Source organism: Phycodurus eques, chromosome 10 (genome assembly GCF_024500275.1).
Source record: "Phycodurus eques isolate BA_2022a chromosome 10, UOR_Pequ_1.1, whole genome shotgun sequence".
In the NCBI taxonomy this organism is placed as follows: Eukaryota; Metazoa; Chordata; class Actinopteri; order Syngnathiformes; family Syngnathidae; genus Phycodurus; species Phycodurus eques.
In genome coordinates, this window is record NC_084534.1 from 15,172,989 (window position 1) to 15,185,312 (window position 12,324).

The 12,324-nt window shown below is 40.3% G+C and overlaps 1 protein-coding gene across 1 annotated transcript in view; it reads right to left on the reverse strand.

Annotated features, from left to right (window-relative positions):
* The window catches only part of LOC133409131 (retinoic acid receptor gamma-like), a 58,927-nt gene extending 50,229 nt beyond the window's left edge, over positions 1 to 8,698 (reverse strand). The window contains exon 1 of the mRNA XM_061688727.1: positions 8,677 to 8,698. The gene's annotated coding sequence lies outside the window, so the exon portion shown is untranslated. The remainder of the gene's footprint in view (positions 1 to 8,676) is intronic.
* Positions 8,699 to 12,324: the final 3,626 nt, after the last annotated feature.

Consider the following 12,324-nt stretch of genomic DNA (forward strand, 5'->3'; position numbering starts at 1 on the left):
TGAGCATTCCTCAACTTTCCCAGTCATTTGCTGACCCTGTTCCGGTGTGTGTGGAATGTGTTGCAGGCATTTAATTCAAAATGAGACAATATTTGCAAATAAATAAATAAATAACGCTAATCAGTTTGAACATTAAATATCTTCCAAACTACAAAACACAAAGAAAATGTGGCAACTACTGTACGTGTCCTTCGGGTCTTGTTTGAAACTTGCACCATCTTGTGAATACCCTATACCTGTTGTTTTTCCGCACATGTACAGTAAGTAATGCTGTTGTGCTTTGCTTGAGAAACAAGCAAAAATGCAACAACAATGTTTTGTTTGTGATTGAGTCTGCCTTCATGAAAACACTTAACACACATGCATATATGCTCTATTTTCAAAGATGACCATTTTTAGTGTTTGAAATTATACCGCCAAATGTTTCTGTTTACAAGCTATGGAATATCGCTGTCATTCAATCCATGAAATTGTATTAATTTATTCACAACAGTCTATTATTTTCATTTCATAGCTGTTCGAACATAGTGTATGTGGATATTGGAATTATTTTTTTTTATTTTTATTTTTTGCACAATCGGATTTCAGCCTCTATGTGCACCCATGTCAGTCTACTCTGCCAAGGGCCTTTAGAATCAGTAGTGCTGGTCGATGTAATAAAAAAATAAAAAAAATAATTTAAAAAACTCTACTGTATTAGCAATGGAAGTGCTTCTTTAACCAAGCAGATTTCAAATTCGTCCTTACAGAGCCAGTCAGGGCTAATAAGCTCGCCGTTGATGAGGTCAACATTTTTCTGTCCTTTGATTGGTTGGTCAGAGCAAAACTTGTTACAGCCAATTCCAACTCGCAAAACTTGTCTACTCTGTACTAATCTACACACATTGATACATTTAAATTGGCACTAAGCAAAAATCCGTGATTTGTTTTTGAATACATAAAATATGTTTGAAGTGCTGGAAACATATGCAAAGCCATAACAATATAGTGCTGAATTGTGGAAATATAGCTTAAGCATCTTTTCCACTGTTTGAATTTTCCTGATTTTTGTGGGTGGGGCTAAAACACAACCCCGTGATGTCATGGAGCTGGGGCGTATACTTTCTAGTGAGTGTTCCCTCTCCCATATATACCGTATAAGGACAAAGTGTCATTTTGTTTAGCTATGCTGCTCAGTTGTGAGTTAGCTGTGCTTAGCTTCCATAACAAGGCCCAGTTACCACTCCAGCGTGCAGTTAGCAAGCTAACGATGGCTACACCCCGAAAATGCATCTTCGCTGGATGCCTCAATTTACAGAACAGCTCGGTGACGTTATTCAAGCTCCCAAAAAATTAGGGGAAAAAAAGTGATGGATTGACTTTTTGAAGACACATGCAGATGGCGAGCTGAACATCAACACCACCACCCGACAAGCAGTGCGCGTTTTATGACAGATAGTTTTGTAAACTTTCACCAGAGACAACATGGCTTCATGGCCGATTGTCTAACTACCTGGGCTTCCTCCTACCGTCCCCCTGTCGTCAGGTGCCGCGTTCGGCTGTGACATTATGTCACCAACAACGAGGGTAGGTTGACTTGTGTGCTTATTTTTATGATAAAAGTCCACAGTAACGATTCAATTTTGAAGTTGACCCTCCTAATGTGATTTTACATTGTATAAACTATCATCCCCTCATCATGTTTGATTCCTATACTACTCTAGTACTTTCAGCATATCATCTGTTTTACAAAGCAGTCAAATAAAACCACAAGAGAGATGGTATGCCAGTGTGAGAAGATGGCGAAGGTCAGAAGAGAACTTAGTTGTCAGACACATCACTTTGGTTTTGGCGCATCTATTCGACATGCACACAGTGTCTGGGAGCAGAGAGGTGGCCCTTATTATTGAAGTTTTTGAAGCCTGATTTTATATACTTAGCGATTTATTTTATTCATTCAAATTTGGCAGGCTTGTTAACATTACTCTTCTCTGTGGTTTATCGAATTTACACAAAATGTTTTTGGGCCTGTTTAGTGACACTTTAATATTTTATGATTATGTTTTCAGTTTTAATGTCCCTGTCATGTTATTTGATATAGATTCTGAACTGGTCCAGATGATGTATGTGGCGCAGTTACATGCTGTTATACAGTATGGAATTTTAGTATAGTATTGACTGTTTCTATAATGCAATGTGATAAAGTGGTATTAAGAGGTAGATTAAATCAGGCAAGAACCCACTGAAGGCCCAGGTTCCAAATGCATGGCCTGGCACTGGAATAAAAGCACACAGTCAGAGTACAGAATTTTTCTTGGTTTGTACTGTATGTATTTAAGTCGTTAGTACCCATTAGTGTTACTGCCTATTTTTGGATAGCTTGAGAAAGTTTCCTTTAAAAAAATAATGTTAGGAAAATAACCCCTAACTGCATTGAAATTATGGCAAAATATAGTTTTTAATGCAGCCATTTTTGGGGTGTACATTATGCATGCTGTGGCCAGACTATACCATGCCACCGTGTGTTACTGTGGGGGTGTGCATGCACACACATCTTGCACAGGACACAGTGGCTCTCATGCTGTTTGAAAATATTCCAAAAACAGATTTGTTTTTTCTTAAATCTGTGCAATTTATTACTAAATTGTGGTGTAAAAAAAAAAAAAAAAAAAAACTGATTGCTTGTATACTTTATATATGGAACCCAGTACTGGGTTACTACCACACTTCTAAGTTAGAGCGTCAGTGCGGGAGGTGTAAGGTTACTACTGTTTGTGTTTCTGTGTCAGTGAAATATGCCAAGAGCAGGCCAATGTGTTACTCCTGGCTGAGTGTGAAAGAAACAATTTGTGTATTTCTCAATGTTAAACAAAAACAAAAGTTATGACACGCAGCTGCATGTTGATGAGTGCAAACTCACATCTGGGAAATAAAACACTCAGCATAAGAGGAGTTTTGATTAGGATAGTGTCTCAGTTATTACGGCCTTGACTGCAGCATATAGATACACAACAAAGAACAAAGAAATGGAGTAGGAAATCAGAAGAGTAAAAAGAGGGGTGCTTTTAACTTTCTGAAGAACTGGAAAAGGGGCCGTTTTTGGCAGTGAGCAGGGGATAAACCGCAGAATGGTGCGACGCTACAGTTAACTGTTGGAGGAGGCAAGGGGGTGTGCAGAGGAAAGGAAGCAGGGGAGCGTGGAGAGGAGGCAAAAGAAAAGAAAGACAGGAGGAAAAGAAGGGGTTAGACGGCAGGTTTTAATCAGCAACAGGCTGCTGGTAATGAGATCACTATCCCGCTGCTCTCAGATTGATGTCATGTGAAGCTGTGTGATGCACAGAGAGGCATGCCGAGGATGACAGGCATGCATGACAAGCCCGCTTACCGGCTCAGACACGCGCAAACGACAAGGGTACAAAGGCACGGCTTGCACTGGCATTAATGTTGGCAAATGCCTACACACCAATAAAGGACAGAAATGGCACAAAGAACCTTTAATAAACCAAAGATGCCTGCTGTTATTCGTTGCTTATTTTCAGGCAAGCAAAAGAGCTGACATAAATATAATCACACCCACGCATTCACCATTAACACTTTTAGGTCCCAGGGCTTCTTTATGTCTTCTCTTCCTCTAGAATGGCTAAACATGCCTACACACAAAGAACATACTGTACCAGCAGGCGAATGTTGGCGAGACACGCAGGCGAAAAAATAGACTGAAAACTAGGGGGGGAAACGAGGTAAATGAGGGAGCGAAAAGGAAACGGGTGACACTCTGGGTAGCCATTTTGGGGTTAGTAAGTTTACCTCACATGTTGCGAAATGAAAGGGGTCCTTTCAGTGAACACTAGAGGCAAAACTCATAGTAAACCATATGCGCACATGGAAATACAAACAAGCTAAAATGAACATTAAAGCGGCAAAGCATATTTGTTGTTTCTGTGTGGGTGAAAAGGGCGTACATGTGCATCCAATGAACAGTGAATAGCTCTTCCCGTACAAATGTTCCCCAAAATTCAACCATGATGTCACCATGAACCTGTTGTGAACTCAACACTGTCAACTACCATTACCGTCTCATCCCCCCTCCCATCACCCACCCCCACCTCCCGCCCCGTGCTACACCGCACTACCTCTCCGTCCCCATCTTGTTTTCGGCCTTCCGCTCTTCATCTTTCGCCATGCAACATTGTCTGTATGCATTTTTCTTTTCAACACAAACAGGCGCATGTGCTCCCCCTCCCTCGTAACGCCAGACCGCCCCCCCCAACACACAAACCAAACTGCTCACAGCCATTTGGACAGTCTCTACTCTAACAGGGACAGTTTTAATAAGAACAAGCTGGCATATTTTGGCCAAGACCTGCACTTATGGTAATTCAATCAGAACGAGAGGGAAAAGAGGGGGGTAGTGTAAAGGGGCACGCAGAGGGTAGAAGAGTGTGAGACGGGGAAATAAGAAAAGCAGAGGGAGGAAAATGGAGACAGTGGGTGAATTGGAGGGTTGAGTGATTAGAGGAGTTTGATCCACATGTGGGAATGATTGTCTAATTACAGCAGATATGTTGAAGTGTTGCTGCCTGGGGGACAGCCAGTGTTTGGAGGGCGCAGTACGACAAAATTAGATGATTGGATGAGAGTGAAATCAAGAGGGGAAATTGGAGGAGGAGAAAGAGATCAAGAGAAGTACATTGGTGGTTCCGAACAAGGAATTTTCCAAATTGAGGTCTTGGAAATTTTAAAGGCTTCCTCCCTGGAGCTGAAGGCCATTTTAGCCCGCGCCGCATCTCCTCACACGGACAGGAAGCATTTAGATGGTCAGTACGTCATTTTGGTCAAAGGGTCCATTATGGGTAATGTGTTAAACAATATTTTTATCTAAACAAGAGCACTCAAGGTGCATGCATACACAACTTGAAAAAACAATAAAGATTTTTTGTTTTTTTACATTTCAGACATTCTCAAAACTATTACTCAACACAGACCAGCAAAAATTATGGAAAGCACTATAGTACGCACACCAGGCCACAGTTGGCACTGACACTTTGTAAAGGAACTACGCACATGCGCAACAACTGCCTGTCCTTTGCTTGCATAAATGTGATATGTGAACAATAGTGATGAAAGATACCACCAATTTCCTTTCCGATCTAATACTGAGTAAAAATCAAGCTGGTATTGGTGATACCAATCGGATACTGTATGAAAATACACTTAATGTGTCTGGTAAATCTAAAAAAAAGTATTGCATTTTAAAACATAACTTCATAAAGAATACAAGACATATTTTAATTCATTCCTTCATTGAGGTAAGGTAGCAGATCACTTGCAGTTTTATAATAATGGCTGACTCAAATTGGAATTACCAGTAAATATTTAATGAAACAAATAAATGCCATAATAATTGCACAAATTTGTCTAAAATTTTACATTTTAAAATATTATTTAACATCCATCCATCCATTTTCTGAACCGCCGATCCTTACCAGGGTCGCGGGCGTGCTGGAGCCCATCCCAGCCATCCTCGAGCGAGAGGCGAGGCAGACCCCGAACTGGTCGCAGGCCAATCGCAGGGCACATACAAACAAACAACCATTCGCACTCACAGTCACAGTCACACCTACGGGCAATTTAGAGTATTCAATTAACCTAGCACGCATGTTTTTGGGATGTGGGAGGAAACCGGAGTGCCCGGAGAAAACCCACGCAGCCACAGGGAGAACATGCAAACTCCACACAGGTGAGGCTGGATTTGAACCCCAGTCATCAGAACTGAGGCAGATGTGCTAACCAGTTGGTCACCGTGCCACGTTATTTAACAGTAAAAGCAAATTAGTTTGGTAGTAAATGATAATTGATATAATTTGTCATGGTCTGTGTTTTGTTTTGGGTTGTTTTGTTTTGTTTCATGTTTTCCAGTGTTTAATGTTTTTCATGTCTTGTGTGCTCATTTAGTTATGGTGTCCACCTCTTCTCATCAACCTACCTTGCGTCGACCAATCAACTCCCTCCAGCTACTCCTGTCTTGTCCAAACGTGTTTCTTTCTTACTTTGTGGTTAGATTTTGGACTTTGTTAATTTAGTTTTTAGATTTGTCCATGATCCTTGTTTTCTTTCTGTTTTGGGAATTAAATATTATTTGTGAGACTCCTGCCTTGCCTCCCTGCTTCCCTGCACTTGGCTCCTCCACTTCCTTCCATCCAGTGCCTTCAAAAACCAAACGTAACAATCATTTATAGATAAAATGCTATTTATTTTTGTCCATCTTTCCTTTAAATGATCAGTTCTTGAGGAAACCTTACCCAAATACGTTATTTTAGTGATATATATATTGTATGTAGCGGCACGGTGGGCGACTGGTTATAGCGTCAGCCTCACAGTTCTGAGGACCCGGGTTCAATCCCCGGCCCCGCCTGTGTGGAGTTTGCATGTTCTCCCCGTGCCTGCGTGGGTTTTCTCCGGGCACTCCGGTTTCCTCCCACATCCCAAAAACATGCATTAATTGGAGACTCTAAATTGCCCGTAGGCATGACTGTGAGCGCGAATGGTTGTTTGTTTCGATGTGCCCTGCGATTGGCTGGCAACCAGTTCAGGGTGTACCCCGCCTCCTGCCCAGTGACAGCTGGGATAGGCTCCAGCACGCCCGCGACCCTAGTGAGGAGAAGCGGCTCAGAAAATGGATGGATGGATGGATATTGTATGTATTGCTCCAAGCTGAACACATGCTGTTGGTTGAAGTATGTATTTATTTTGTAACATATTGCTTTACAATATTTATTCATTTAAACAACTCTAACAAGAACAGTGCTTAGCGCCGCTTAAAGCGCCGCATTTTCTTCTTTTGTCTGCATCACAGAAGGAGCGACACTGTGCTTTCCTCTTCTGTCTGTGACTCCGCCTCATCATAAAGTAAATCCCTTGTATTCTGTGTTGTGATTTAACCTAAGTTGTTTCACAAAGTTTGTTGTGTTCCCACAACTCATAAGTGTGCCATTTAGACAATATCTCAATACATCAGTTGTCAAAAGTATTAGTATTTTAATTTGAGAATCGATTTTAGAGCATTAAGATCTGGTATCGGCGGTATCGATATTTCAGTATCAATCCAACACGAGTGAAAGAAGACTTTGGTAAGACGTGACGCTGCTGGACAATAATGAAACAAATATTCACTTTATGGGAGAAATGCTAAAAGCACAAACATTGCTACAGCACTGGCGCAGTAGTGAGAGACTGAGACTCGTGCATGCCCAGAGTGAGCCCCTAATATGAAGTAATGCTAAATTATTACAGTATTCTGATTTCAGCATTTACATGGAAATAGTAACATGCAAAAACTTGCAAAAATGTTTTCAAATAGTTATTTTGCTCCTTTGGATCCAGAAACTCTGTACAGGGCTGAACCTCCATTTAACTACAGGGATCATATAAATGCAGAATCATTTCCAACCTGATTTTATTTGAAAGAGAGTCTTGACTTACATCAGAGTCTCGATGATAACATACAGTATATCCCAAACGGATACCTTGACGAAGACACAATGTACTGTTCATAATTTAAATTTCTAACAAACAGTACTTTCCATTTTCAGAGCAGGTGTAAAACCACACTCCTGTCCCCACATGACCAAGCAGATATAACAGTGACTGCAGGAAAAACTCGACTAACCACAAACAAACTCAAGGTGGAGATAATTGAGAAAAATCTTATAGTCTAATACCTACAATGGGAACTGTGTTTGGGTTCTCAGTTTTGGGTTCCCTTGCTTTTAAAGTAACAAACATTTGCTTGTATTCTGTAGTGACTGATGACCACGTGCACAAACACTCTGTAAACACTACACAGGAAACACCTGGCTGTGACGTGCACATTCTGCTTGTTTTTTTTCCCAGCAGGTTGTAGTTTTAAAGATTTATTAGCTCAATTAGGGATGTGGGTGAGTTCAGCCCTTGGGGGCCGCAGTCTGCTTATTTTATTGTCTACATTTTCATGGACTTCAAGAGGCTACTAAGGATTTGTTTGGATTTGGTTTGTTTAGACCAGGGGTGACCAAACCACTAAGGGGTTGCATACAGAAAAATCGAAGGATGCGGGGGCCACTTTTGGGAACCTGGGTCCTTGTGGATGGACTGTATTTTTGTTGTGGTGTTGTCCCTCCCTGCCTGAAGGTGGTGCTGCCACCTTAGGTATGTCTTTTTGTATTTCCCAGGTGCTGACAGCTGATTGGTGAGCGTAAAAAATGGCCGCTGCTGGACCTGTTGTTCTGCATCCTTTGGCCCTACTCTCAACTGCATCATTCATCCTGGTTCTGTGTTGGATTAGCAGTTTTGCTCATGACCGCAACTTGGGACCGTGCTGACCTAAAATGTACACTAACATTTGCAGTTGTTTACTGGCAAAAATTGATGTCTGCATTTATATACGTCTTATCATTGGTTTATTTTGACCTCTGCTAATAATCTGATACATTCTCGTAAGCGAAATTTTTAAAATGTATTTATACATAGGAGTGGTGACCCAATAGGGGAGCACCATGACAGTCTGACTAAAGTTGCCAGCTCTCTCCACGACAAGTAAGTCAACACCACCTAAATTAGGCGAAAGCTAACTTTTTCATTTGGTTTTGTTAGACAGTGTTGTTGTTCTTTTGACTTTTTTTTCCATATATACGACGGGTCCGTGAGTGCATTACTCACCGTTTTCCTTGTGACAACAGTACCTGCTAATTCCAGGTCTTTTTGAAGCTCTCCACATGTGGTCCTTGGCTCTTGCGCAACTCTTCTGATTATTCTTTGCACTCCTCCGTCAGAAATCTTGCGAGGAGCACCTGATCAAGGCAAATTTATGGTGGTATGATTGGGTTTCCACTTACGTATTATGGCCCCTACCGTGCTCACTGGAATGTTCAGAAGCTTAGATACTGTATGTCCCAGTAACCAATGCCATGTTTTGCAACAATTAGTTTGCAATGGTCTTGAGACAGCTCTTTGCTCTTACCCATCATGAGATGTGTCTTGACTCACACCTTGGCAATGAGACCTTTTTGTAGGCCATCAATTAGGACTGAACCAGCTGATATTCATTTGCACTGACAAGGTGCTGGATTGCTGTCTGATTATTGATAGATTTTAGCTTGGCTTTTAGCTTTAGATTTGGCTTTCCATTCCTTTTGCACTTCCCTTTTTCTTCATGTGTTCAATACTTTTTCCCTGTGTCATTTCACAATTTTACACACAACGTAATTTAATTTAATTTAATTTAACTTAATCTTATTTGTTCTACTTTCTGTGTATGTGTGGATTACTTGTGTTGTTCCCAACATCTGCTGACATTTTCATATCAATAGCAGTGAGAAAAATGGTGACGTGTTAAATACTTATTTCAGCCACTGTAGGTGGTATACAGATAAGACCAGATGTAGAGAGAACAGTTTTCTGTGTCTTCAGTGCACTCAGGATGTCCCATTGAAGAGTACTCAGCAATTTCTTGGTTACTACATATACATACTACATATTGGTAACCAATAAGAGAAGACAGTTTGTTGTGATGCCTTTTGGGTCACCAGAACTTAGTGTGTCCAAAGAAACTACACCCATACTCGATGAACACACTTCCACTCATTGTCCCACAACTGACGACCAAACATACTCAATTTGATGACGTTGGTCAACATATACAGAGCATTTCCGAACAAAGTTGTAGAATACAGAATCATTAAGTAAAATATATTATAGATAGCGTAAGAACAGTGAAACTTTAAGGCCACCAGTTCCCCCAAAGCCACAGTTTTTTTGGATTCCCATGATCATGTCATTTAGTGGCTTTAATTTCTGCATATGATACAAGACTAGTGACATGAAGAAATAAAAGTTTTGGGAAGACATAATGTAATGCCACTTAGAACACAGTGTGACTTAGAGTCAAAGTCATCTGCACAAGACTACAGTCTTATTTAAGCTATGAGGTTGTGTGTGAAGTTACAGTGAATAAATATGGATGGTTGCTCCCAGCAGCTTCACCAAATAATATAATTCCCTATCACCTTTCCGGGACAAAAGTAGATACATTAAATTGCAGATACAGCAGGGATGTGGTGCACCCCTCTCGGGATAATGTGGCACCTCATCACATGGGGCTGCCTGTCAACAGATGTCAGCATATTTTAACTACCTAGTGCGAAGTCTGTGTGTCTGCCAGAAAAATGTGATGCTTTTTTTCCATCAAGAGCAAACAAGGGCATGTGTATCAGGCATCGAATGTTAGTTACTTTTTTTTTTTTTTTTAGCATGAGACTAACATCCTCATGATCAACAGGCCTCAAACGCAGCGAGAGGCACAGTGCTTGAGCACACAATGTTTTTCCCGTCACGATTTTATTGTAACCAGCTGTTCAATGCATTCTCTTCATATTTCCTTCAAGCATGCTAAATATACACTCACGAGTCACCACATCGGTTACAATTGCACAATCTAATGAGATCCAATACAACACAAGATGTTTAAATTGACACTGTCACAGAGGTCGTGAGTTAATGTCATTTATTATTGGGGTGGTAGAACACTGAATCACCCTAAAAAAACATTTTGAATATTTTGGCTACCTAATGACAACTGTTAATGTTCAACTCAGAAATGCTCATAACATAGAGCAATAAAATGTGTTTGATCTTGATATCATATTTTTTTCATCAATGTATTATGACCTCCAGCGGAATTCATAAAAACCAAAAAGGTACCCGATATGAAAATGGTCCCCCATCACTGGTTTTTAAACAGCGGGCCCCCTCGGAAAGTAAAACCTCTTAACCTTTATTCCATCTTCCTGTAATCAAGGTGAGATGACAAGTTGTTTCTTTTCGAACATGAGAAAAGACAACTGTTTAATGTTATTTAAAATCTATTTTTCCTAACCGAGGTCTTTGCACAACAGCAAGTATTGCTGACGTCTATACTTTCTAGAGTGAAACTTTAGAACATCTTCTCGCGAGTCGGTAAACATTGCCGGTGGCCTATTGCTTTGAATATTGCTGCCGTAAAGGATTATAGGTCACATAATATCCAGAAGTGGGTGGGAACGCACTACATTTACTCGATTACATTTACTCAAGTAACATTTGGATAAATTGTACTTTTCAGAGTAGTTTTAATGAAGCATATTATTCTAAAGTAACAGTACTCTTGAGTCCAATTTTTAGCTAATCTACCCACCTCTAATAATAACTTTCCATTTGTAAAGATGGGTCTGTAGTAACTTATGCTGAAGGTGGGTTAAAGGTTGCATCGAGGCACCTTTCCTAAGCATTTTTAGAATCCGGACAACCTTTCCTTCATGTACTTCAAGGTTATCGCGCTCTGAGTGGAAAGGAAACGCATGTTCGTCAGCGGTCAGTTTTCAATTTAGCGAAGTAGCCCCTTGAGATGCAGCATCTCGTTTTCAAGGGGGTCCCCCAAGCAAAACAAAGACCCATTAACTTATTAACTATGCAGTATTACGGGATTGCTCGAATGATGGTTCATCAAATTTATAGTATAAATCAAGAGAATGCCTTTAATGCATTTGTGACATTCCTGGCCTGTTTATGTATTTGTGTGTGCCAAATGCTACATTAACTACAACTAATCTTTGTGTTAAGTAAGTAAAATCAAATGTATACAAACTTTCTTGCTGACATTACATTCCCACTCAGTATAACCATCCTTCAAAGTTTCTTCTAAAACTAAGAAATAACTGGGTAGATCACTGAGTTGTGGGAAGGCATACACGCATGAAACAAGATTATAGTTCAAGACATTACAAGTCCTACACTTTCCTGAATCATCAAAGACTAATTAATGGCCAAGATTTGACTTGCCCACAAAGAGCTTCATGATCATAAGAATGCTTTTAATTGTCCCTCAGTGGAATGGTGTACAACATTTCTCCATCGTGCTAAACAATGTGCCTCAAAGTAAAAACAAGCATGTAATTATTTATTATAAGGTGTCAGTCAGTGACATGCACATATGACCCTTAATTTGAGGAATGATCACATTCTAATCTTGATCTGCAACATGTAGAACGTATGAGGGTCCATTTAACGCTATACCTGAATCAAGCACACACTGACATCTTGTGGACAAAAGTTGGAGTGACGCATGAGGACATTTTGTGAACTTGCTATGTCTTGTTTGAACCACAAGGAGTGGCTGTTGTCTTACTATTGCGTGGGCAAAATGAAGTCGCTTTTGGGTCAACGTGGTCTTTTTTTAGGAAACCATTCCAATTAATTCTGCCACACGTTCTGACCATGTTACTTTTGGAGAATGTAATGTAAATATGAATGACTATGTTGTATAGAAGACAG